The following is a 24,841-nucleotide window of genomic DNA, read 5'->3' on the forward strand; positions in this document are numbered from 1 at the left end:
AATGATCAAGTCACCCTTAACCTTTTCTTTGTTAAATAATAGATTGAGCTCCTTGAATCTATCACTATAAGGCATGTTTTCCCATCCTTTAATCATTCTCCTGGATCGTCTCTAAATCCTTTCCAATTTATCAACATCCCTTGAACTGTGGACACCAAAATTGGACACAATATTCCAGAAGCAGCCAGACCAGTGCCAAATACAGAGGTAATACAATCTCCTACTTCAGGTTTTTTCTCAACCTTTTTCTTTCTGAGGCCCCCTGCAACATGCTATAAAAATTCTATGGCCCACCTGTGCCACAACAACTGTTTTTCTGCATATGCAGTAGATTAAAAGTCTGGGCTGGCGTTAGGGAGTCCAGGGCCCCATGCCACAGGGTGTCCCGCAAAGCTAAGTTGCTTAGGCTTTGGCTTTCAGCCCCAGGTGGCAGGGCTTGGGCCTTGGCTTTCTGCCCTGGGTCCCAGAGAGTCTATTGCCAGCCCTGCTCTCTGATTTATGTTGGCAGACTCCCTAAAACCTGCTGGCGGCCCCCCAAAGAGCCCCAGACACCTAGTTGAGAACCGCTGTCCTACTTGATGCTTCCATTTTACATCCAAGGATAACACTTGCTCTGTTAGCTACTGTTTTTCACTGGGAGCTCATGTTCAGCTGATTATTCACCATGACACCCAAGTCCCTTTCAGAGTCACTGCATCCCAGGGCAGAGTTCCCCATCCTGTAAGCATGGCCTGCATTCTTTGTTCCTAGATGTATTTATCTAGATCAGTGGTTCTGATTGTGTCCCCCTTCTTTTGTCTAGAGCCACCTTTGTGTCCCCCTCCAAAGTACATATACCACTGCCCAGCTGTGAAGGTAGAGTGGAGAGCAGCAGCTGCAGGCCAGGCACCCAGCTCTGAAAGCAGTGCCATGCTAGCAGCAGCATGGATGTAAGGGTGGCAATATGAAAACTGATATTTGTGTCCATTTGCTACCCTTCTGTTCTGCTGCTGCAACCCTGGGGCTGAAAGTGGAGCCCCACTGCCGCCTCCTGGTGAGGGATCGAAGGAAGGGGGAGAGGAGAGGAGAGGACAAGCCTTGGTCTGCTTCCTAGTGAGGGATTTGGGGGGAGGAGAGCCCAAGCCTGGGCAGCAGAGCTCTGGCTGTCAGACCCTGGGTGGCGGGGCTCCAGCTGTCCCATTTATCCCATGTCCCCACCTCCCTGGGTGCGCACAGCCCTTCGGCATAAGCCACAGCCACCTGGGTCTGACAGCTAGAGCTCTTAAAAAAAAAAAAAAAAGCACAAAGCTTGCGCCTCCCTTGACACATTCCCGTGCCTCCTTTGGGAGATCTGCCCCATAGTTTGAGAACCACTGATCTAGATGTATTTGGCCATATTAAAACATATGTTGTTTGCTTGTGGCCAGTTTAACAAATAATCCATCTCACTCTGTATCAGTGATCTGTCCTCTTCATTATTTACCACTCCCCCAGTCTGTGTCATCTGCACACTTGACAATGGTGACTTTCATGAAGTGTGTACCTTGGAGGCCAACAATTCATTTCACAGAAGCCAATGAACAGCTACCAGACGTAACAACTTTTCGTAATGATTAAGCACCCAGCTACAACAGCTTCAAAAAAACAACTGAGGAAAGGCACCTGTTTACAGCACAGTTGTCCCGTGACCTGGTTACAACACTGTTAAAATGTGTAGAATTGAGAGGACTTGCAAACCAGGTTAGAGAACCTTACTCTTTTTGGTAAGCATTTCTATGTTTGTCACTCAAGTATTGGACAATCCAACACGCCTTAATGAATGAAACTTTATGGTATCTCTAGGACAGTATTATTCCTGATGCCTATTGCACAAAAAGACTAAGTGATTTTCCCCAGGGAATACAAGTACAAGTATTTTGTAGCACACTGAGGAATATAACCCTGATCTCCTGCTAACAAGCACAGTTCTTCAATCACAGTATTATTCTTCCTCCTTTAACAAGAGCTAAGGCTTTAGCCTATGTGGTGGTAAATCTCAAGCATGGGAAGTATGTCCTAATGAAAACTAGATATTCATCACAGGAACAGAACAAAACCAAAAAAATCTATGACTAGCTCAAATACATACCACAGCTGGCATTAGTTCTGGAACTCTCTGGCTATTTGGATAAATCTCAGAAAGGTGGGAATTCAGGTCCTGTGCTCTAATATTTCCTTGCTTTCTGATTGCCTAGCTATTCTAGAACTCTGCAATTGGGATGTACACTCTCCAAGGATTCTCTACCAGCATTGTTTTCCTGGTTAGCTGACTCTTTAAATCATGAAAAGATAAACAACTGCAGCATTTAGGTCAGTGATACACAGACTGAGGCTCACGAGCCACAAGTGTCTCTTTAATGTGTCTCCTGTGGTGCTCTGCAGCACATATTAAAACAGTATTATTTAATTATTATCGAATCAGGATATTTTAACTATGTTATTAACCAACTGTAGTTGATAAAACAATACTTGTTTGGTCATTTTGCTGTAAGAATTTCATATATATATATATATATATATATATATATATGAAATAGTATATATAAATGAAACAATGAATTCACACTACTGTGGTTCTTTTGGGCAATGTTGATTGCTAATTTGTGTCCTGAACGATGGAGGCCTGAACATCACTTATATAGGGAGTCTCTTTGACTCTATGGTTACAATTTGTTTTTCCCCTCTCTTCAGCAAGAAAGTATTTAACTCCTTTTTATGTTCTGGCTTTTTCTTGCCCACCTCTGAGGAAGGGGCATATGTTCACAGCTTGGTTTCAGCAAATAGTTCAGATTCTGTCTACTAAACTACAGATTTTAAACCTGTTACTGAGCCCCCTGCTTTTGTAGCAAAGAAGGGCCCTAACCTGGATACTAAGTGCTGCCCTTGAGATGAAAGGCCCTGTGTCTCATTGCCAACTTTATTCTTTAAGTGCAAAGGGCTATCTTCAGCAGTCATAATCTGCAGCATTTCTGCCTCACAAGAGATAATAGAAATGCCCCATATTTCACAATCAAAATATTGATGAACCTGGACCTGGATACATGCTGAGGGAGGGAGATTGCTTGTGAAGGGTGTGTCCAACAGAAGAGTTGTTTACCTTTGTCTCTACACTGTAATCTTTTTGTCTTTGGGGAGGGAGGTTTGGAGAGAAACTGCTCACAGGCTTTTTCTCAAATGTTCCCAAAAAAGTAGTTCCCAGCTCTCTGGGTAACTGTAGCAGGCTGCCAGAACGAGGCCTCAACACGACCAGTCAGGGCCTTCCACTCAGGGCTTGTCTTCACTACTGTGCTATATCGGCGCAGCTGCATATCCAGTTAAGATGCACTATGCTGATGGGAGAGCAGTCTCCCATCGACGTAATTACTCCACCTCAAGGAGATGCTCTCCTGCCGGCATAGCGTGGTTTAGACAGTGATTTAAGTTGATGATGTAATTTACATTGCCCAGAGGGTGGCTTTTTCACACCCCGGTGATGTTAGTTACATTGACTTAAGTGGTAGCGTAGAAAAGCCTCACTCTGGCGTTTAACGAAACCCTAGTCTCTCATTTGCAAACAGGGCCTTGTGAGTTCAGGCACACATAGCTGAATGGGAGGTGACAGGAAGGGAAACACAAAAGCAGGGTTGCAGTATTGTCAGTGCTCATCATTGTATTGCAACTCTTGTAATAGTTGTTTTTTTTCTTCTTAAAGCCCCACATGGGCTCAGGTTATCACCGGGGAATCTGAGCCCTCACTTTTTTTTTTTTACAAGTAAGTTTCTACCTCTGAAGGCAGCATGACTTGAAGATGGGAATCCTCAATGCACCAGCACCAACACCGCACACAAAAGACCCCCACATTTATTTTTAAATCTCAGGAGTTTTAGGCCAATATATATACATTTTGGAGGGTGGGGGGAGTAGACGGACTGGTGATTTTGCAATACTTGGGCTTAGCAATACCCAGCTGCCTTCACGTCCAAGTTTGTCCCTTGTCCTTGATGGCGGGCTCCTGTCCCAGCCAAACGCCAGGCTGCTGGTGCCAGGCAGCGTGGAGCCATTTCCCGGGATGTGCCCTGCAACACCAGCCACCCGCCGCCCTGACGCGCGGGCAGCCTCACCTGTGCGCGGGCAGCTCCGGCCGCGGCCACTGCAGGAGGCCGAGCACAGAGGAGGGGGCCGGGGCTCGGGGAAGTGTGTTGGGTCATGTGGCTGCATCACGTGGAGGCGGAGCCAGGCCCAGCAGCAGCCTCTTCAGTAGCAGCGAGAGACAGAGACGGGAGACAGCCCCAGACGCTGGGCTGCGGGCGGAGGCGGGCTGGGGGGGAGGGAAGCAGCCAGAGGGTGACCGCTGCCTGCGCTGCGCCCGGGAGCGGTAAGCCGGGGGGGTGCGTGGGGCACGACCCTGTGTCGGGCACAGCGAGAGCAGCGGCGGTGGCCAGCGCCTGGGCTGGAGGGGGGAGGTCCCCACCGGGGGAGGGCAGCGCCGGGACTGTCTGTGCGCGCCGGGGCTGGAGCGGGGCTGCAGCTGGTGGGCCCCCAGCGCCTGCCCCCGCACGCGGCTGGGAGGCTGAGGGTGCGGGGGAGCGGGGGGGGGCTCTGTGTCGGTCGCTCCACTGAGTTTGCCTTCTGTGCTGGGGAGGAGGGGGTGGCTTAGGGAGCAGCCGGCAAATCCCGGCTCCCTGGGCGGAGATGGGGAGCTAGGGGAGGCTGTCACACGCGCCGAGGCAGGCGGCTCCGGATCTGTTTTTCTTTTGTTCTGGCGGTGGGTGTGAAATGCATGGGCTAGCCGCGGAGATGAGGGGCGCTCGGGACCAGGGCTGCTCGGTGCTGGGTGGTCACAGAAAATCTGCTTCAGCAGCAGCAACAGCCACCACATTTTGTTTGCAGTGTGATTGGTGCTCCAAATGAGTGCCCTGGAAGGGGGACACATCCCCCTCGGACCCGCTACTACCCAAACTAAGGGAAGGAGATACCAGCTGGGGGTGGTAGGAGATTAATCTGAGAAACAGATTCGATCTGCCTGCAGTTCTAGATGCAATGGACGTCTGGGTAGCTCTGTTTGGGTATTTCTCTTCCTCTAATAAACTGTATTGCTCCCCATGCCCTCAGCTTTCTTGTTTTAAATGGTGCTAATCCTGCACTTTGCATCTCTTTGTAAAGACATTTCTGGTGGTAGCTTGCACCTAAAAACCGTGGAGGAGGATGGGATACAGTAAACAAGCGGGTGCTTTTGTGCTGGTGTGTGTGGGAAGCTGTAGTAATGTGATCCTGTGTGTCAGCTCGAGTCTTCCATGCAGTATCTGTAACACTAGGTTTTTGTCCCTGACCTTCTTTAACTCTGGGGTTTGGATCTTTACAGAGGATGGGGGGGAAATTGCTAGCAACTGTAATTCCTTCTCTTTCTCTTTTCTGGTATGGGTTAAATGCCCATTTCCAGGGCACAAACTTGAGCATGATGTCCTGAAAAGTGCAGGAATTATTTGCCTGTTCAGCACTTAATATTTGAAAACAAGGCCTCTAGAAGAGAGAACTGGTTTCTTAAATTTGTACTTTATATGACTACAGTTACATTTTTAATCTTGTAGGCAAGTCCATTCTGCCAGGGTGAAGTATGCTTGCCCAAGAAATACCCATTCATGAGCCACCCCACAGAGTGTTTTCAAATTAGAGGTTTTAGTAAGTGTTGTGTACAACTGGGATTTGTCTGTATTAGAGCTGTAAACTAGAGAGCGTGATTTTAAATGCCAGCCTTCAGAGACAGGTTGTGAAATTTAAGATTAGAACTGAAAGTATCTGCTGAATGATATTCAGTATATAGCATCACAATAGCAAGTGCTTTACCATAACCCATTTTTTTAAATATTTACAGCTTTGGAGATGATGATATGAATAAAGCATGAACATTGAATATCTAAGTGATCAGTTTTTCAATTTAAATAGAAATAGTTTATATAAAAAGGAAGTTTATGAATGGAATAAAATGGAGTTTTCATTAAATTAAGAATTTTGGTAGAATTGTTGTGATAAAATCATTAAAAGCTACTTTTTCTCCATAACAGTAAAATTTTGGTGAACCTTAGAGATATTAGCTCTGGGTTTGATCCTGGAACCCTTAATCATGCCAGTAGTCCTTATTAATTGCAGTAAGCTGGACTACTTTTATGAGTAAAGGTTGCAGGAATGGACTTGTTTTTTTTTTTTTAGCTTGTAATGCAAACAGCAAACAAAGTGCAACTACATAAATTAGAAATGTATCCATCAGTTTTCTGTGAAATTGCAGCTTTTTTTAAATGGGTTTGAAATGTTTTGTGTTCTGGTTTGTAAACTGGAAGATAGCTAATTGCTGTGACTGGCTTGTTCATGGAGAAAGACTTTCATGCTACATTTTTTAGTCCCTTTTGTACAGTGTGAAAGTTGTTCTCACCTACTTCATTGTTGTTTATTCTAAAATCCTTACACATAAGATTACTATATTTTAAACTACTGTGTAGTTCTTGAAGTGAACTTCAATATACAGTGAGTTGAGAGAAGGAAAAAATCCAAAATTTAAAATGTATGTGTTAATGATTCAGTGTTAATGTATACCCACAAAAATATTAGTGTGATTTCAATTAACATTTTACAGATGATAAAATTGAGGGACAGAGAGAAATTAAGTGACTTGCCCAAAACCAATACTGGAAGTTTGGGATAGGGCCAGTAGTAGAACGCAGATCTTTTGACTGCCATCCTTGTGTTGTAGGCACAAGACCATCCTGCTCAATATAATCAATCTTCATATTCAGTTGTAAATCGATTTTAATTTGAAAGTGATTTTTTTGATGTTTGAAACTACATATTACCTCTTCCACATCCAGGCTGGAAGGAAAGCCTGGCCTAATGAGTTTTGCTCGGTAATACAGACTTCTCTGCCTGATGGTGGAAGGGGGCACCATGGGAAAAGTGGGCAGAAGTGATCTGATCTTGGTGCTGAGGCGTGGGGAGCGGGTTAAGGATGGGCCCCATCAAAGTAACAATAGCGCAAGCTAGCCAGCCAGGCTGCCAATTCAGTTGCAGAGGAACATGACTGTCAAGTGAGTTTTGAGAATGCTTCTGAGGTCATTTGTCAGATGAAGGAGTGAAACTGTGATGGGTGTTTACTAGAGCAGAGAGGCACGTTCAGCATCCAGCTAACTGCTCGTGTTCCCTCACTTCCCATCTTCCCTGAATCAAAGTTGTAGAGAGCTAGGGATATGAAATCTTGCACCTATGCCTTTATTTCTCCTTCGATGTAAATCTGCTCCGTGAACGCCTTTTGATGCTAGAGGTGTTACATATGTGCTCTTGAATTGTTGCTTTGTTTCCAGCCATCACTTTCCATTGGGATATTTCTTACACTTGTTTCACTAAGTACAGTTTAAGTGCATTTTAAGAGTTGCTTAATTTAGGGCTTCTTGGTGATAAGCTAATATCCCCCCATCCACTTGACCAGTAACCCTGCCAAATAAGGAAATTAGGTTGATCTGTCACAATTTATTTTTTTTTAATGTGCAGTTCCCTCAGTGGAGCTAGTCAGAAGGCAGCCTTACAGCTGTCTTCATCAGTGCCTGCATCAAAGGAATCCTTCTCTGGATGGATGTGGGGCCTTCAGATCCTTTTAATGCTGCTCCAGCCCTCTTCCTCAGCATAAAGGGGTTTATGTGGTTGTTGGGCAAGAACCTCACGACATCTGACAAAATGAACTAGATAAAGCAGTTAAAACTGGTTGAGTACTAGGAAAACCTGTTTATTGAATACATTTTATTGAATGAATATTGTCTTTATTACCTGAGCAATTATGTGATGGAAAAACTGCAAAATTAGCTGAGTAATCATGGAATAGTATTAAACCTGCACTAGTTACAGGTATTCTCACTTGGAAACACATGCAGGAACTTTTCCAAGAAGGAACGAGACAAGTATGTAAGAGGCTAAGCCCAAAGATTCAAAATTCCTGTTATGAATCCTAATCAGCCACAGTGAATAAGAATTATTTTGCATCTCTGACGACTAAAATTTCTGTATGGTGCTATTAAAAGCAAATAAGAAATTTTAAAATGGGTGATTCAGTCCTCTGTTTCTCAGAGCTGCAGGCCTTCGACAGGTCTTTATCTTCATTGGTGTGCCCATCACATACTGCCAGTGTACTGAAGGGATGTTTCTTTTTTTACTAAGTAAATATCTGTGCAGAACATATCTAGTCTATAAAACTCTAAGACCAAACCACATCATTCACCAGAGGAGCATGGAAGCTTTGGTTCAGAGAGCCCGCCCCCAGGGATCTCAGTTGGGAAAGGGGTCAGTTCCCCTTGTAAAAAATTATAGTCTTGGGTTCACTGTTAGTGCTAGTTTATCTGTTGGACTAGAAGGCTCCACTATATTTACCTCCAGAGGTCTGCGATTTAAAGAAGATCTTTTTATTAGTACAGGTTTTTTTGTGTGGAAATACCTGGTACTCTGAATAAATGAAATGTGAGAGCACTGAGTGAGGATACTGTTGTTGTGAGGGGGAAAGGGATTGTCTGATAAGAACAATTTTGTTTTCACTACCAACTGCGTTGGTGGTTTTTGTGATGGTTATTTATAAAGAGAACAGATGGCTGGAATGACACTGGTGGGAGTCCTGGGCTGAAGACGACTGATTGATTGTGACCTAAAAATTGCTTAAGATGAAGTGCTAGGGTTGTGCAAGTGGAGGGAAATAGATTTATTCCATGAGTTGTATAGCTGGCTTAGTCCAGGCTCTTCTTCCAGAGATTGATTTAAGTGCTTCCTGTTGGGAGGAAACTTTGATCTGTTTTATACTGAAAGTAGTTGTGACTCAGACTGAGATGTCCACTGCTGTTGGAACGGGGCAGGATATTCTCTGTTTCAATTTATGCTGGTGTTGCTCACTGAAGTTCTGGAGGTACTGGGGGAACTTTTTGTTCCACAGTCTGTGCTCTGTGTCCTTCAAAAGATAGTAGGAAAGAAAAAAGACCTCTACTGGTGGAAATGGTTGCCAGGCCCTTTTAAGGAGAGCAGAATGCATACTCTTGTAAGGAAACATACATACAAACTTTGCACGTGAAACCATTGCTTGATAGTCTGAGCAGCTGTAGACTTGTTGTCTTCCATTTTTGGATGAGATTATGGAGAAGGGTGCAGTGAGTACCTGGACAGTTCAGATCAGCTTGTCCCTTGTTATGCTGACTTTAGTCCTTGTTGTAACACTAAGCCTGTGTCTACACTACAGGGTTAAGTTGACGCAAGTTATGCTGATGATCATAAACCAGTATAATTACAGCACTTATGCATGTTCACACAATGCTCCTTGTGTCAGTGGAGCGCATCCACACTTGGTGCTCTAGCATTGAGAGTGAGCGAGTAGTGCACTGTGGGTAGCTGTCCCACTGTGCAACTTGTCATCTTCTGCAGCTAGGAGTGGTGATGATGAGGAGTGGATCACAGTGCATCATGGATGCGGGCGCTCCATCCCATGATACATTTTTTCCGTCCCATCATTCCATGGGCTTCTAACTGCATTTTGTGCTGTTTTTCAACAGCGCCTGTAAACTGTGTGCCTACCATCTCTGCCTGAAAGCACGGATTCTACTGCTCACCAGTCTTGTAATAAGTGTTATGAACACAGTGCAGCTGATCATGCAGTATTTCATGAGCTGCGAATCCAAATTGGAATTCATGATGCCTGCCCTGCTATGTGCCATGGAAAGAAACACCAGGTTACTTTTGGCATTCGGCGAACAGCTGCACACTGTGGACCATAGCTATTGGGCTCGGGGAAACAAGCGGTGTTATGCATGTCGGGGATGACAAGCAGTGGCTGCAGAACTTTTGAATGCACAAAACCACCTTCTGGAGCTGTGTGTGGAGCTTGCCCCTGCCCTGTGGTGCAAGGACATCAAAATGAGAGCTGTTCTCTTGGTGGGGAAGCATGTGGCAATTGTTGTGTGGAAGCTGATAACTCCAGACTTACTGGTCAGTTGCTAATCAGTTTTGAGTTGGGAAGTCCACTGTGGGGGTTGCGTTCATTCAAGTGTACAGGGCCATTAATTGCATCCTGCTAAGAAGAACTATGACTCTAGGAAAAGTGCATGAAATAGTGGATGGCTTTGCAGCGACGGGATTCCCTAATTGCAGTGGGGTGATAGATGGCATGCGTATCCCAATTTTGGCCCCAGACCATCTTGTGACTGAGTACATCAGTAGAAAGGGCTACTTCTTTATGGTATTGCAGGCACATGTGGATCACCAGGGTCATTTCACTGATATCAGTGGTCAGGGAAGGTGCATGACACATGCATCTTCAGGAATACTGGCCTGTATAGAAAGCTGCAAGCAGGAACTTTCTTTGCAGACCAGAAGATTCCAGTGGGGGATGTTGAAATGCCCATAGTGATCCTGGGAGACCCTTTCTCGCATGGCTTATGAAGCCTTACACCAGATACTCCTGCACCAAAAAATAAGAGATTCAGTGCACAATATTTTAAAATTCTGCATATTTTGTCAGAATAACACTATGTAATCACAGGCCAAAAATTTTTTTCCCCAGGAGTAGAGAGTTAAAGAAACCCCTGTGACAGCTCAGTTCCTGTTTCTCTGCCCCCTCCGTCCCTGAGCCCAGCTGTGATGTGTCCCCCCAGCCCATACACCCATACTCCCTTATCCTCAGAGCCCAGCTGTGGGATGCGCCCCCCCCCCAGACACTTGCATGCACCCCTCCCTTCCAGAGCTCAGGGATCCAGAGGGAGAATAGCCTGAAGCTGGGTCCTGGGCTTGTGTGGAGTTTCCTGTGCGCCACCTCCTTCCTTTAGGGTGTGTCGGGAAGTGCAGCTTCCTGGACCCTCCAGCTTTGACTCCTCCTGGCAATGTCTTCTATTTGCATTGCTAGGTCCAGCGGCCCCTAGTGGCAGCCAGCAGCACTGCAGCCCATTTCTGTGGTGGGAGGGGAGAAGGAAATTCTGCGCAGAACATTTTCTGCACAAAATCTGCATTGCACAGTCGGGTAGAATTCCCCCAGGAGTAACCAGAAGCCTTGACAACAGCAAGGAGCGCTTCAACACCAGGCTGAGTAGGTGCAGAATGACCACTGCTTGTGTGTTTGGCAGACTAAAAACTTGCTGGTGCTGCCTTTATGGCAGGTTAGACCTCTACGAGGAAACTGGTTCCATGGTCATAGCAGCCTGGTGTACTCTGCATAATATTTGTGAGGCTAAGGGGGAAAAGTTTCCCAGGGGTGGAGCACTGAGGCTGATGGCTGATTTTGAGCAGCCAGATACTAGGGTTATTAGAGGGGCTATTTGAATCAGGGAGGCTTTGAAGTAGCATTTTGACAATGAGCCCCCGTAATGTCTGTTTAATACATTCAGCCAGGCTCTGTTTGCTTGCTGCCTGGAATGACCCTGGTGTTGATTGCTTCCTGAGTGTGATTTGTAATCTGCAAATGTGCCAATTCCTTCTGTGTATGAATTCCAGCAACAAATACTGTGTGTAGAAAGAAACCGAATCTTTTTCTGAGTACATTTTTATTAAAGAGCAATGACCAATATGCAGCATTTGATATCTTGCAAGGGACATGACACTTAAGAGCACCCCGTTAATGTAGGCTCTCGTAGCTGTGTACAAGTCCAGCTGTCCTTGGGGAACCTGTCCAAAGGGGTACTGCGATGGGCCAGAAACATGAAAGGAATATGTGTAAGGAGTTTGGGGAGGGTATGGCATGCAGTTCTGTATTGGCTGCAAGAGGAGGCAAGCGCACACGTGTTCTGACTGAAGCACAATCAGGGACTTCAGCATCTCTGTTTGGCGCTCCATCAGTTTTATCTTTTGCTCCTGGCCCACTGTAATATGCACGTGGCCCTGGTTCTTCTCTAGGCTACCTACTTTCAATTTTTCATTAATTGTCTCTCTCCATGCCCTATGATCATGATCTGGGGCATCAGACAATTGAAGCACCTCTGTAAACATATCCTCCTTACTCCTCCTAGGTTGTCTCCTTATCTGATGGAGATGCTCTGCCAGTGTGTAAGGGATTCCTCTCGAGGGCACATCTGCAGAAACACAAGAAACAACAAACGAAGGCAATGTTGTGAGTGCATTCACAGCATTGGATCATAATAGTTAAATACACCTCTTTCTCTCTCTCCCTTGGCAAGCTTGCAGCTCAGCAAGTGCCCTAAACATAGTGAGTTCGGCCCAGGGGGGTGGTGAAGGTCCAAAATGGGGCAAAGAGTCTAAGTGTTTTTTTTTTTGTTTTTGTTTTTTTTTTTTTAGGGGATCACTGCAACAACAACTACTACTGCTACTAATAATAATTGGAGATATACCAGTCTCCTAGAACTGGAAGGGACCTCGAAAGGTCATCAAGTCCAGCCCCCTGCCTTCACTAGCAGGACCAAGTACTGATTTTTGCCCCAGATCCCTAAGTGGCCCCCTCAAGGATTGAATTCACAACCCTGGGTTTAGCGGCCAATGCTCAAACCACTGGCTATCCCTCCCCCCACAAGTCCCTGCACAAGTGATTGCTGATAGGTGCGGCAAAGTTTCCTACAGTGGGAGAAGAAACAAAGCAGCTTTATCAAGGAACCTTCAGCAGAGGATTGGCAAGTACCTCCAGGAAAGTTTCCTAGAGATCCCTCTGGAGGATTCCCATGAAATTTTGGTATGCGTTAACAAACTTTTCTTCAGGGCCCCCACTAGATAGGGGAATGGGAAGTACATGCAAATGCTGCCAGTCTTGTACATTTCTATCCCTTAACCCTCTTGTGGCAGATAATGAAACAAAGGACAGCTCTGCCTCATGTAACCAAGCAGTATCAAATAAAAATGAGCACTTTCCAGAGCTCCCCTTTCTTGTATCATGCGTGCCAGAGCTGGAGTGGTGGGACTGGCTTGAACCCTCCAGAATCAAGAAGAGGTCCTGGCTTGCCATGCTACCGGACAACCCTGTTGCTTGTCCCACCTCATCCTCCAACTCCATTTCTTTGTCCACCACTTTTCTTAAATCGGCAGGAGGAGCATTGTAGTGCATACACCTCCACTGTTTTGTCAAAAAACTATGTAGTGTAGACAAGGCCTGAGCCTGCAGTGATGATTGAATGTCCGTGCTGATATTAGTGGACTGACCATTGATTGATTTGTGAGATGGTGTTGAATCTTGCTTGGGTTTGTGGGCAAGTAGACAGAGCTTTGTTCCTTTGAGTGATCCCAGAGGGTAATTTTGGGTAATTACTTTTATCTTCCTGAGGACTCTTGTGTAGGGTGGATTACAGTTTGTCATTTCTCCTACTGGGTGGATCAATGTGGAGAGATGGCTTGACAGAGCTTCATTATGCTGATATATTCAGATGTGTCTGCATTTTGATTACCCCAGATGCTATGGTTGAATAGTAGTGATTGTGGCTTGGAATAGGAGTGGACTGGTTGAGGGTCAATCCAGAGAAGACTGTGGTGTGATGTTGGTAGGATGGGGGCACAGGGAAGCACTAGAGAATGTGGTAAAGGTTGTAGTGGCTCCTCTGAGTGGGGTGTGTGTGGCTGCAGTGACCACAATGCTTTCTTTCCATCTATCTGGTCATGAGGCTGTGACCTATTTCTTGGATTCAGACATCACTGTCATTTTGCTTTAGGGGGACCAGAGGTCCTGATTTTATAGGGACAGTTCTGATTTTTGGGTCTCTTATATAGGCTCCTATTACCCCCCACCCCTTGTCCTGATTTTTCACACTTGCTGTCTGGTCACTGTATCTTGCTTGCCATTGTTTAAGTTTAGACCTTTGGAATTTTGCTGTTTTATTATACCACTACTGTGTATCCACCACCATACTAACTTTTGTTTTCTGAGTATATTGGCTTTCTTTTAGCAAAATCACTTCTAAAACCACTCATCACACACATGGTCTTAAAATTTAGCTTGATCCTTGTGCAATTTTTTAAAAATAGATTTTGTTGTGGAGCCAAAAAGTGCATGGCTTTTTTTTTTAAAAGTGGCTCTTCCCAGTTTTCATCTCATTTGATTGCCCTCAGGGTTTACCTCCACTTGATTCATTTGAGAAATCCTAATGAATTTTGGGATCTCATCCAATCTTTGCTAATACGTAAATGCTTGAGTCCAGGCTGTATCAGATTTCACCGTCATTTGTATAGGGGAACCCTGGTATTTGCATGACAGTAACAAGTATTCAAATAATTACATTAGTGTGTGCTCTAAGCACTGCTTCTCTTTGTTCCATGGTCAGCACAATGGCGCTCATATCATCATTGGGTGGCTTCTGGGTGCTACTGTGACATAAATATTAAAAACAACAGCTACCCTATCTGGATTAGTGCCCTGATAAGATTCCATTGTTTGTTTTGTTCCTAGTGAAATCACATTTGTCTTGAAATTATATTACGATCACAAATGCGTCTTAGGCAGACATATCTAATGGTTAGAGAATCAGATTGGGAGTCAGGATTCCTGGATTCTTTTCCCACTGATTTACTGTGTGATCTTGCATAAATCCCAACTTCTCTGTGCCTTACTTTACTCAGCTGTATAAGGGGGATAATGCTTTTTGCCTGCCTCCTATAGGACTTGTGGGACTTAATGTTTATAGAATACTTTGAGATCCTTAGGTGAGAGGTGCTTTTTGAAGTGCAGTGTCTTGTTAAAGAAAATCATGTAGCTGGGCATTGGTTCAAACACACACACACAACTGAAAATAAAAAATAAGTCAGCAAAGATTTTAAAAACGTACAAAAAAGGGAAAATAGGAAAGGGTAAGCAATATCTTGTTGCATGACTCCCTAGCTACTTTGTCTCTATGTCGTATGCAGTGGTGGTGTAGACGTGTTGAACCCAAGATAGTAAAGACACAAGGTAGGTGAGTAATAAAGAGAAAGCTCTGTGTAGCTCAAAAGCTTGTGTGTCTCAATGACAAAAGTTGGTGCTATAAAAGTTATTACCTTACTGTGACAAGGGGGGCCGGGGCTCAACCCTCCCTGTGGAGGAGGGGAGCCACACCGGCCTCGTTCTGTCCCCTCTGGGTCCTGTCCTTCGGGTCCACGGTCCACCGTCCGGGCGTTCGGTCCCTGTGGAGAGGACTGAGGCACAGCAAAGTCAGTAGGGGTCCAGCCTTGATGCAGGCGGGCACCAAACACAGTACCACAAGCTCTGGCCCTTCCGGGGTAGGGCAGAGCAGTGACAGAGTCAATGGGGGCCCAGCCCTTGGTTCGGGCGGGGCACGGAACACAGTACGATAAGCTCTGGCCCTTTTGGGGCAGGGCAGAGCAGTAACCGAGCCAGTAGGGGCCCAGCCCTTGGTTCGGGCGGGGCACCAAACAAACAGTACGATCAGCTCTGGCCCTTTTGGGGCAGGGCAGAGCGATAGCAGAGTCACAGGGGGGTGAAAGGGGGTTTCTGCCACCCGGCTACGGGTGGCAGGGGGAACGCAGGCCCACCCACTCCTCTGCGTTCCAGCCCGGGGCCCTAGTAGCGGCTGTCGCCGCTAGTGGCAGTCAGTGGGGATCCGGGCCGCAACACACTGACGGAGTGATCAGTGGGGATCCTGACCGACACTCACGGCCATAGGCTCGGGGCCTTCTGCGGCCTGACTATAGTCAGCCGCCCCCGGGCTACTTCCAATTCCCCCTTCACCTCCTACCTGGTCCGCAGGGTCGTCCACCCTCATGGGCTCCTCCCAGTCCGGGCTAGGTGGTAGTCCGGGAGCACCTCCGGGCAGCTGGGCCAGGTCTGGTCCAAGGGTTCCTCCGGGCCGTAGTAAGGACTGGGCAGCTTTGGTAGCTCCACGTCGTGGTGGCGGGGAGTTAGTTCTGGTGGCTCCACATCGTAGCTGCAGCGGGGTAGCTCCGGCAGCTCAGCGTCGTAGTTGCTGCGGGTTGGCTCCGGCAAGGCCTGATACCTGTCTCTGAGCTCCGCAGCCTCCCAGCGACAAGGGTCGGCCGGCACATCTGCTCTGGCCAGCAGCTGCGCTCCAACTGAAGGCCGGCGCCCGGCTTTTATGCTTCCGGGTCGCCGCCTGACCCTTTGGGGGGGCGGGGCATCCTCCCGGAAGTTCCACCCTGGGGGATGATTGACGGGGCTCAACCCTCCCTGTGGAGGAGGGGAGCCACACCGCCTTGCTACACTTGCCTACCTTATCTCTCTAGTCTCTGTCTATTTAGATTGTGAGTTCTTAAGGGCTATCTTACATGTCTGTAGAGCATCGGGCACAGCTATGCTGCTATAACAATAATAGTTTTAAATAAATTAACATTGGTAATGATATATATTTGGATAAGATACATATGTGGAGGATGTAATTCTGGACATCACTCTAGCATTGATGCTGTTGGAAAACTACTCTTCTGAAACTCCATCTGTTTGTGAGTAGATAGCAATATGCAGAGACCTCTTCTTCATTCACTATTAGTGTGCTATTTGCTGACGTGATTGGGAGTTAGCAATGACAAGATTGTATTGATCAGTCATTGGTAAGGATGTGTTTGTGAAGGAGAAGCTGATGGGACAGTCTTAGTGCATTTCTATCACTCCTAACTAGTAGAAAATACTTATTAGCCATTCATATTGATTCAAAGAAATATTCTCTCCATGTTCACCCTGAGTGAAGCTTTTCCAGTTTGGATGTAGGGGCTGCCTGTATACTTTAAAAAAGTCATTGGTTATTGAAACTGAAAAGAATCGGAGTAAATCTTCCCAATGAACAGTTTTAGGGTGAGATTTTTCAGTAGTACTTAATGGCTAGAGCAGATCTCGTAAAACAAGATTTAAAAACTGCAAGTGATGAGGAATTCATCCCATCTCTTGTAAATTGTTCCAATGTGACGTTTGTTTTTGTTCTTCAGAATTCTGATAGCGCTAAAATTCCTATTCTCTGCTATCCCTAAAAGAAAACTAGAAAGTTTTTTGCAGTCAACCAAACTTTGTGACATTCAGTCTGAACTTTCCTGCTTCATCTTGGACTTTCCATCTTGCAAGATGGAATGTAAAACATACATCTCTGCAGTATATGCTGAGTTGCTTCAAGGGCGATAGCAGTTGTAGTGGGCTGTGTGACACTGCTATGCATTTTGTCGTCAAGTTCCATTGTTGCCAGGGGTGCTAGAACAAATTTTTATAGTGGGGGTGCTGAGAGCCATTTAAAAAAACTGTAAAACTGTATACAGTATAATGGCAACCACTTCAAGCCAGGGGGTGCGGCAGCACCTCTAGTTCCAGCACCTATGACTATTGCTGCTGCTATTTCAGCTCCATAAGTAGAGGTAGTTTAGAGAACGCTTTTGTAGACAGTGGGCATTGTATTAAAAATGCCTGCTAACTGTAGCTCTGAGCAGGTTTAGGTGCTGCAGCAACTTAAAAAAATGGTGGCTGTAGGACTCCGTTTAATAGGTTCTGTAAAAAATAACAATGTGCTACAGATGGGCGTACCCTCTCTAGCTTTAATCTAGCTAGCTCGCAAAATGTAGCGAGGACATGACAGTGTGGGTTTCAGCTCAGGCTGCACAAGCTCACCGCCTCCTCTTCAACCACCCACCCCTTCCTGGGTCCATACTTGCACTGGCAGCCCATGCCACACATCCTTTTGTACAACCTCTTAGAGATTCGGAATATTGCAGGCTCAGAATTGTGATGCTGATTTAGTTAAAACTCAGTTGAGATTGAACAAAAAACTTATACTCACTGATCTGTTAATAGTACACACACCTCCCTCCTTAAAAGCAAAATACTTTTCTCCCCTCTTATATTAAGCTTTAAGCTATAACGTACAATAGCTCAGACTAGTGTTTGCTTGTAAAAATCCATAATGTGGTAAAGAACAATATCTTCACTGTCTAAGGCCCTGATCTCTCACATACTGAAATACATGAGTTATTTTACACACTACACATGGTATCTTGGCACTGTCTTCAGTTGAACAGCTTGTGCATAAAGCTACTCATGTTTACTTATTTGCACTATGTGTTGTTTTTTTCTTGGGCATATCTGTACTCTGTGCTTGTGGCGCTGTCCTCTAAAAAAAATACTGAAATTCTCAGGGGCAAGTCCACTTTCTAACAAGACATTCCCTTACGCTGATCATGGCTACACTGCAGCCAGGATGTTATTTGCAGCTTGTGTAGATGTAGACATACCTGTGCTATCTTTAATTTAGCTAGCTCTCTGAAAAGAGCAGTGAGGATGTGTGGCATGGGCTGCCAGTGCAAGTATGGACCCAGGAAGGTGTGAGCGGTTGGAGAGGAGGTAGTGAGCTGGTGCAGCCTGAGCTGAAGCCCGCAGTGCCATGTCCTCGCTATGTTTTTTGCGAGCTAGCTAGATTAAAGCTAGTGAGGGAACACCCCTGTCTGCAGTATAGACATAGCTGAATCTGCACATGAACAGTTGCCCTTTCTCTAAAACAATGTCAGTGAAAAGGCTGGAACCACTGGAACCCAGCAGCTTTCTTTCTAAGTAAGAAACACAGCTTAATGTGTTGGTGTGTTGAATCTTCTTGTTTGTGTATCATAGAAATTATTTCACAATACTGAAGTATATTTGCAGCCAAAGGCTTCTGTAGTCAAATATCTCATGTTTACCTTAGCTTTTAGGTCCATGTTCAGCAGAGCACCTCAGCACATTCGTAAGTCCCACTGAAACCACTGGGACTAGAGCACATTATTAAATGCTTTGCTGAAGTAGGGCATTAATCAGTTTTAAAGCCACTTAACTGCCTTCTGCTTCCATTTTATTCTCTCTTGTATTATGGTAGTTGCTAAGAGCCCTAGTCCTGAACCAGGGTCCTGTTGTGTTAGGTGCTGTCCACACAGAACAAAAAGATGGTCTCTGCACCTTATCCCTCAACCATAAGTTGATAAATGCAGTTTCTGGGTTGAGACCACCTTGCTGATTGTGGTTTTGATTTGTTTTCTTCAGTCATGGTATATTACGGCAGTAGTGGCCAGCAATGTGTTTGGAAAGCACCTAGAACATAAGGCGACACGATCTCTCCTCTGAAGAGTTTACAATCTACGTACACTGATGGCAAATGACTAATTGTATACCTTTATCAGCTAGCTCTTCACATGAACTATAAAATGAATCATTGTCATTTGAACATTTCTCCATCAGTATTTAATATGTATCGTGCTTAACTGTTCAGCGTGTGGTTTTTTGTATTTTTTTTTTTTAAAACACACTCCTCTTCAGCTTGCACTGAAAAAGTCTAGTTTTATTGAGACACGATTATTTTCCGTTGATTGTATGGGTTTGTGAAATATTTTCTTCATGTCAAATGATTTAATGTCTCTTTGGAATTGTAATTAAAAAGTGCTGTCAGCTACTTTGATGCTTTTTGTTTAACTTGCCTTTTTGTGTAATATCTTCCTGAAAATGCCATTGCTAGAATGGAGGATATGGACCTTTTTTTCCCACCTACATGGCTAATATATTACTCTAAGGTTCTCCTAATCAGAGGTGTAGGTATGTGTAGGCTGTTGTCTCCACAGCCCAGGAGGGCCTGACACCATGCCCTAAGTCTGGTTCAAACCCTTTTTGCCAGGGCTTCAGCTTTTTATTTTCACAATAAAATAGTTCAACATAAGTTTCATGTATAAACCTATTCTCCTTCCCCAGATCTGGGGTCTCCTGCAGGGACCTATCTGTTCTCTGCAGGTTCCCACTCTACCAGCCACTGTCCTGAGAATCACCCTGCTCCATGGCCTGCTGCAGGAGCTGGCCTGCTTCCTGTGGCTGTCGCCCTCCTTGATCCAGAGACTTCTTGGTTGCTCTCTGCAGCTGGGCTACTTTTACAATCACCTGATCAGTCTAAAGCTATGGCTACACTTGAAACTTCAAAGCGCTGCCGTGGCAGCGCTTTGAAGTGCGAGTGTGATCGCAGAGCTCTTCCCAGCGCTGCACGTAAACCACCTCCTCGTCGAGTGTAGCTTGCAGTGCTGGGAGCCATGCTCCCAGCGCTGCGGCACTGTTTACACTGACGCTTTACAGCGCTGTATCTTGCAGCGCTCGGGGGCGGGGGGTGTTTTTCACACCCCTGAGCAAGAAAGTTGCAGCGCTGTAAAGCGCCAGTGTAGCCAAGGCCTCAGCTGGGAGGTAGCAGATCAGTCAGGTGGTGAGCCTGGGTCTAACTCCCTTTAAAAGGCCAGTGCCTTGTGTAACTCTGACACTACAGGGGGTGTACTAAATACTCATTACAATAGAAGTTTTTTCTTCAGACTGGCTTTGTCACTTTAAGTCACAGGTATAGATATAAGTTCTGATAATAAAATAGAAGGAACCAAAATAAAATGACACTGGGAGATAAACTGGAGTAACGTTTGTTATGGTGAGATGCTCATGTCTATGTAGTTAAGGTTGAAAGTAGCTTCTGATTAAGTCTGATGTTAGCTTCACCCATAAATGATCAAAACCAAATAGACACACATGAAGCTTCAGGTGATTGAATCATCAGGCTTGAAAAACTTATCTGGCATCCCCTACAGTTTGAGGAATAAAATAGTACTGTATCTATCTAAGGTTCTGTAATAGTGACAACAAATAGTATCCAGGCACCTCACACACCCCTGTGAGGTAGGGAAATGCTGTTATCCCCCTTTTCCTGATAGGAAATTGAGGCACAGAGAGACTGTGATTGCCGAGGGTCACACAGGGAGTCTGAAGGAGCAGGGAGTTCATAACATTTCCACTCAATGTATATTTTTTTAAAACAGTTTAAAAAAAAGTCCTATGTCTTTGTTTCCTGGCTTCACTCTAACACTTTTGAAAATCAGATGCCTTTATCTCTCCCAGCATTTAATTAATGTGTTGATTCTGCACCATTGAAGTCAGTGGGACTTTTGCTCTATCTTTCAATGGGAACAGGATAGAGCTTCTTCCCTCCCCCCCCCCCCCATCATTTTTCTTTCTCCCTGAAGTGGACACCGTATAGCCAAAGGACTAAACCTTCTACCCCGAAGGCTAATGAAAGACAAGAGACCACAACTGTTGGGGACAGTGGCAACAGGAGAACTGTTGGGTTATTGCCCTTGGACCATTCTTGGGGCTCCATTTTTCGGTAACCTCTGGCTAGTAAGTGGTAAAAAATTTTTAAACCTCCTCCAAGGAAGGAATGGCAAGGGAAGCAAAATTAGAGAGATGCCAGTTTTTCTGTGAGTAAATTTGCAACTGAGTTTTCATTGTAAGACTGATTTTGTGTGCCCCTCTCCCCCCAGTAGACAATTCCAATCTATCTAAATTGGTTAAACTTGAAATGAATAGGGCAAAGGGGTTGCTGAGTTGTGACACTAAAATACTTTATCAACTCTTGTGAATTTTTTTGGCCACTTTGTAGCACACCACTAAAAAGCAGTAGAAAAAGGAAATCTAGTTTACCGGACTCCTTTAGTTGAGATTAAATTCACATCACTAAAATTTAGCTGATTAAATTGTAATTTTAAGAGCTCATGGTTCTAGGTTGATATAACATGTCAAGTGAGTGCTGGAGACCTAAGTTTTCATATTTGTATGGGTGTCTATATCTCTAATATAAAAATATGTATTAAAGTAAGATCCTGTTTGGAGTGAGAGGTGCAAAATACTACCTTAATTTGGACACTAAGGGGAATGTAAGAATGCCCATACTGGATCAGCCCAATGATCCACCTAGTTCAGCATCCTGTCACTGATAATGGCCAGTGCCAGATGCTTCAGAGAAAATGAACAGACCAAGACAATTATCAAGTGATCCATCTCCTGTCATCCACTCCCAGCTTCTGGAAATCTGAGATTTAGGACACCCAGAGCATGGGACTCTGTCCCTGACCATCTTGGCAGAGTCCCATGCTCTGGGTGTCCTAAATCTCAGATTTCCAGAAGCTGGGAGCGATTGACCTATCCTCCATGAACTTATCTAATTCTTTTTTGAACCCAGTTATACTTTTGGCCTTCACAACATCCTCTGGCAGTAAGTTCTACAGGTTGACCCTGTCCTCAGGCCCTGTGCTACCAGCACTCCCCAGCTATCTTTGAGACACCACTGACCATCGGTGATCTTTCAGAAAACACCATCCTGGCCACTACGAATGTAGAAGCCCTCTACACCAACATTCCACATGAAGATGGACTACAAGCTATCAGGAATAATATCCCTGACAATGTCATGGTAAACCTATTGGCTGGACTTTGTGACACCCACAACTATTTCACATTTGGGGACAATATATACCTTCAAGTCAGTGGCACTGCTATGGGTACCCACATAGCCCCACAGTATGCCAACATTTTTATTGCTGACTTAGGGGATGAGAACTAAGGAAGCATGGTTCTAACGCCCCTACTCTACTTGCGCTACATTGATGACATCATCATCTGGACCCATGGAAAAGAAGCCCTTGAGGAATTCCACCATCAACCTCAGCCTAGACCAGTCCACACAAGCGGTCCATTTCCTTGACACTACTGTGCTAATAAGCGATGGTCACATAAACACCACCCTATACCGGAAACCTACTGACCGCTATATTTACCTACATGCCTCCAGCTTCCATCCAGGACATACCACATGATCCATTGTGTACAGCCAAGCTCTAAGATACAACCACATTTGCTCCAATCCATCAGACAGAGACAGACATTTACAATACCTCTATCAAGCATTCTTACAACTACAATACCCACCTGCTGAAGTGAAAAAAACAGATTGACAGAGCCAGAAGAGTACCCAGGTCACCTACTACAAGACAGGCCCAACAAAGAAAATAACAGAACGCCACTAGCCATTGCCTTCAGCCCCCAACTAAAACCTCTCTAGTGCATCATCAAAGATCTACAACCTATCCTGAAAGATGATCCCTCACTCTCACAGATCTTGGGAGACTTGTCTTCGCTTACAGACAACCCCCCAACCTGAAGCACATACCAGCAACCACACAACAAAAACACTAACCCAGGAACCTATCCTTGCATCAAAGCCCGATGCCAACTCTGTCCACATATCTATTCAAATGACATCATCATAGGACCTAATGACATCAGCCACGCCATCAGGGGCTCGTTCACCTGCACATCTACCAATGTGATATGCCATTATGTGCCAGCAATGCCCCTCTGCCATGTAGATTGGCCATATTGGACAGTGTCTATGCAAAAGAATAAATGGACACAAATCTGACATCAGGAATCATAACATTCAAAAACCAGTAGGAGAACACTTCAACCTCTCTGGTCACTCAGTAACCGACTTAAAGGTGGCAATTTTGCAACAGAAAAGCTCCAAAAACAGACTCCAGCGAGAAACTGCTGAACCTGAATTAATGTGCAAACTAGATACCATCAATTTAGGCTTTAATAGAGACTGGGAATGGCTGAGCCATTACACACATTGAATCTGTTTCCCCATGTTAAGTATCCTCACACCTTCTTGTCAAACTGTCTGAAATGGGTCATCTTGATTATCACTACAGAAGTTTCTTCCTCCTGCTGATAATTGCTCATCTTAATTAATTAGCCTCTTAGAGTTGATAGGGCAACTCCCATCTTTTCGTGTTCTTTGTATGTATATCTCCTTACTATATGTTCCCATTCTATGCATCCAATGAAGTGGGCTGAAGCCCACAAAAGCTTATGCTCAAATAAATGTTCGTCTCTAAGGTGCCACAAGTACTCCTGTTCTTTTTGCAGATACATACTACTAACACGGCTACTACTCTGATGCAGGTTGACTGTGCATGGGGTGAAGGGGTACTCCTTTTTGCTTGTTTTTTTTTTAAACTCACTGCCTATTAATTTCATTGGGTGACCCTCGTTTCACTGGGGACCTGCCAATGGGTGGGGTGAGAGGTGGTGGTGGATTTTTCCACAAAGAGACTTGTGGGGGGGATTAGGGTTTGTGAGAAAAGAATTTCCTAAAGCTTGTGCAGGAGTGTGGCGCTCTCACCTCTCATAGCCTTCAGAATGCTGAAAGGAGAAGGGGAATACTCTTCCATCTCCTTTTCCCCTCAAGCCCTCTCCTCTCACCCAGTCCCCCACTTCCTGAGGTTAATAAACAGGAAGCACTGCTGCAGAAGTTGAGATCTACAGAGGGTTCAAGAGAGCAGTAGAGTTGAGGGGAAGAGTCAGTGGAACTGGTCTGTCAGAGAGGAAAATCCCCAATGAGCCATAGGAAGATCACTGGGACCTGGAAAAACCTTTGAGTCCCAGAACTCTCCATAAATGCACACCATATTATGTACTATAAATATAAGAAATCCTAATAGTTATCCTCCACATACTATTGTGTTACTATGCCTGGCTCGCTTTGTCTGTCAAATGTGATGGGTAGGATCCTACCAAATTCAGGGCCATGAAAATGTGCCACAGACTCTGAAATCTGGTCTTTGTATGCTTTTATTCTATACTATACAAATTTCAGAGGAGACCAGTGTTTCTCAAATTGGGGGTCCTGACCCAGAAGAGAGTTGGGCGGTGTGTGGGTTGTGGTATTGCCACCCTTACTTGTGCCCTGCCTTCAGAGCCAGGTGGCTGGAGAGCAGCGGCTGCTGGCTGGAAGCCCAGCTCTGAAGGCAGAGCCACCACCCGCAGCAGCACAGAAGTAAGAATAGCAGTGCTGCAACTCTCCCCTACGATAACCTTGCGACCCCCCCGACAACTCCTTTTTGGGTTAGAATCCCTACAATTACAACACTGAAACTTCATATTTAAATAGCTGAACTCATGACACTTACAATTTTTAAAATCCTATGATTGTGAAATTGACCAAAATGTACCTTGAATTTGGTAGGAAAATAAATAAATACATGCTGTATGAGTTAATGCTCCCATTCTGTGTCATTTATGAATTTTATTCATGTTTTT

General features: G+C 45.1%; 1 protein-coding gene across 2 annotated transcripts in view; it reads left to right on the forward strand.

The window, feature by feature from the left end:
• Positions 1-4,230: 4,230 nt before the first annotated feature.
• The window catches only part of TULP4 (TUB like protein 4), a 300,603-nt gene continuing 279,992 nt past the window's right edge, over positions 4,231-24,841 (forward strand). For both annotated transcript variants that reach the window (XM_032793337.2, XM_032793346.2), the window contains exon 1: positions 4,231-4,372. The gene's annotated coding sequence lies outside the window, so the exon portion shown is untranslated. The remainder of the gene's footprint in view (positions 4,373-24,841) is intronic.

This window comes from Chelonoidis abingdonii, chromosome 3 (assembly GCF_003597395.2).
Source record: "Chelonoidis abingdonii isolate Lonesome George chromosome 3, CheloAbing_2.0, whole genome shotgun sequence".
In the NCBI taxonomy this organism is placed as follows: Eukaryota; Metazoa; Chordata; order Testudines; family Testudinidae; genus Chelonoidis; species Chelonoidis abingdonii.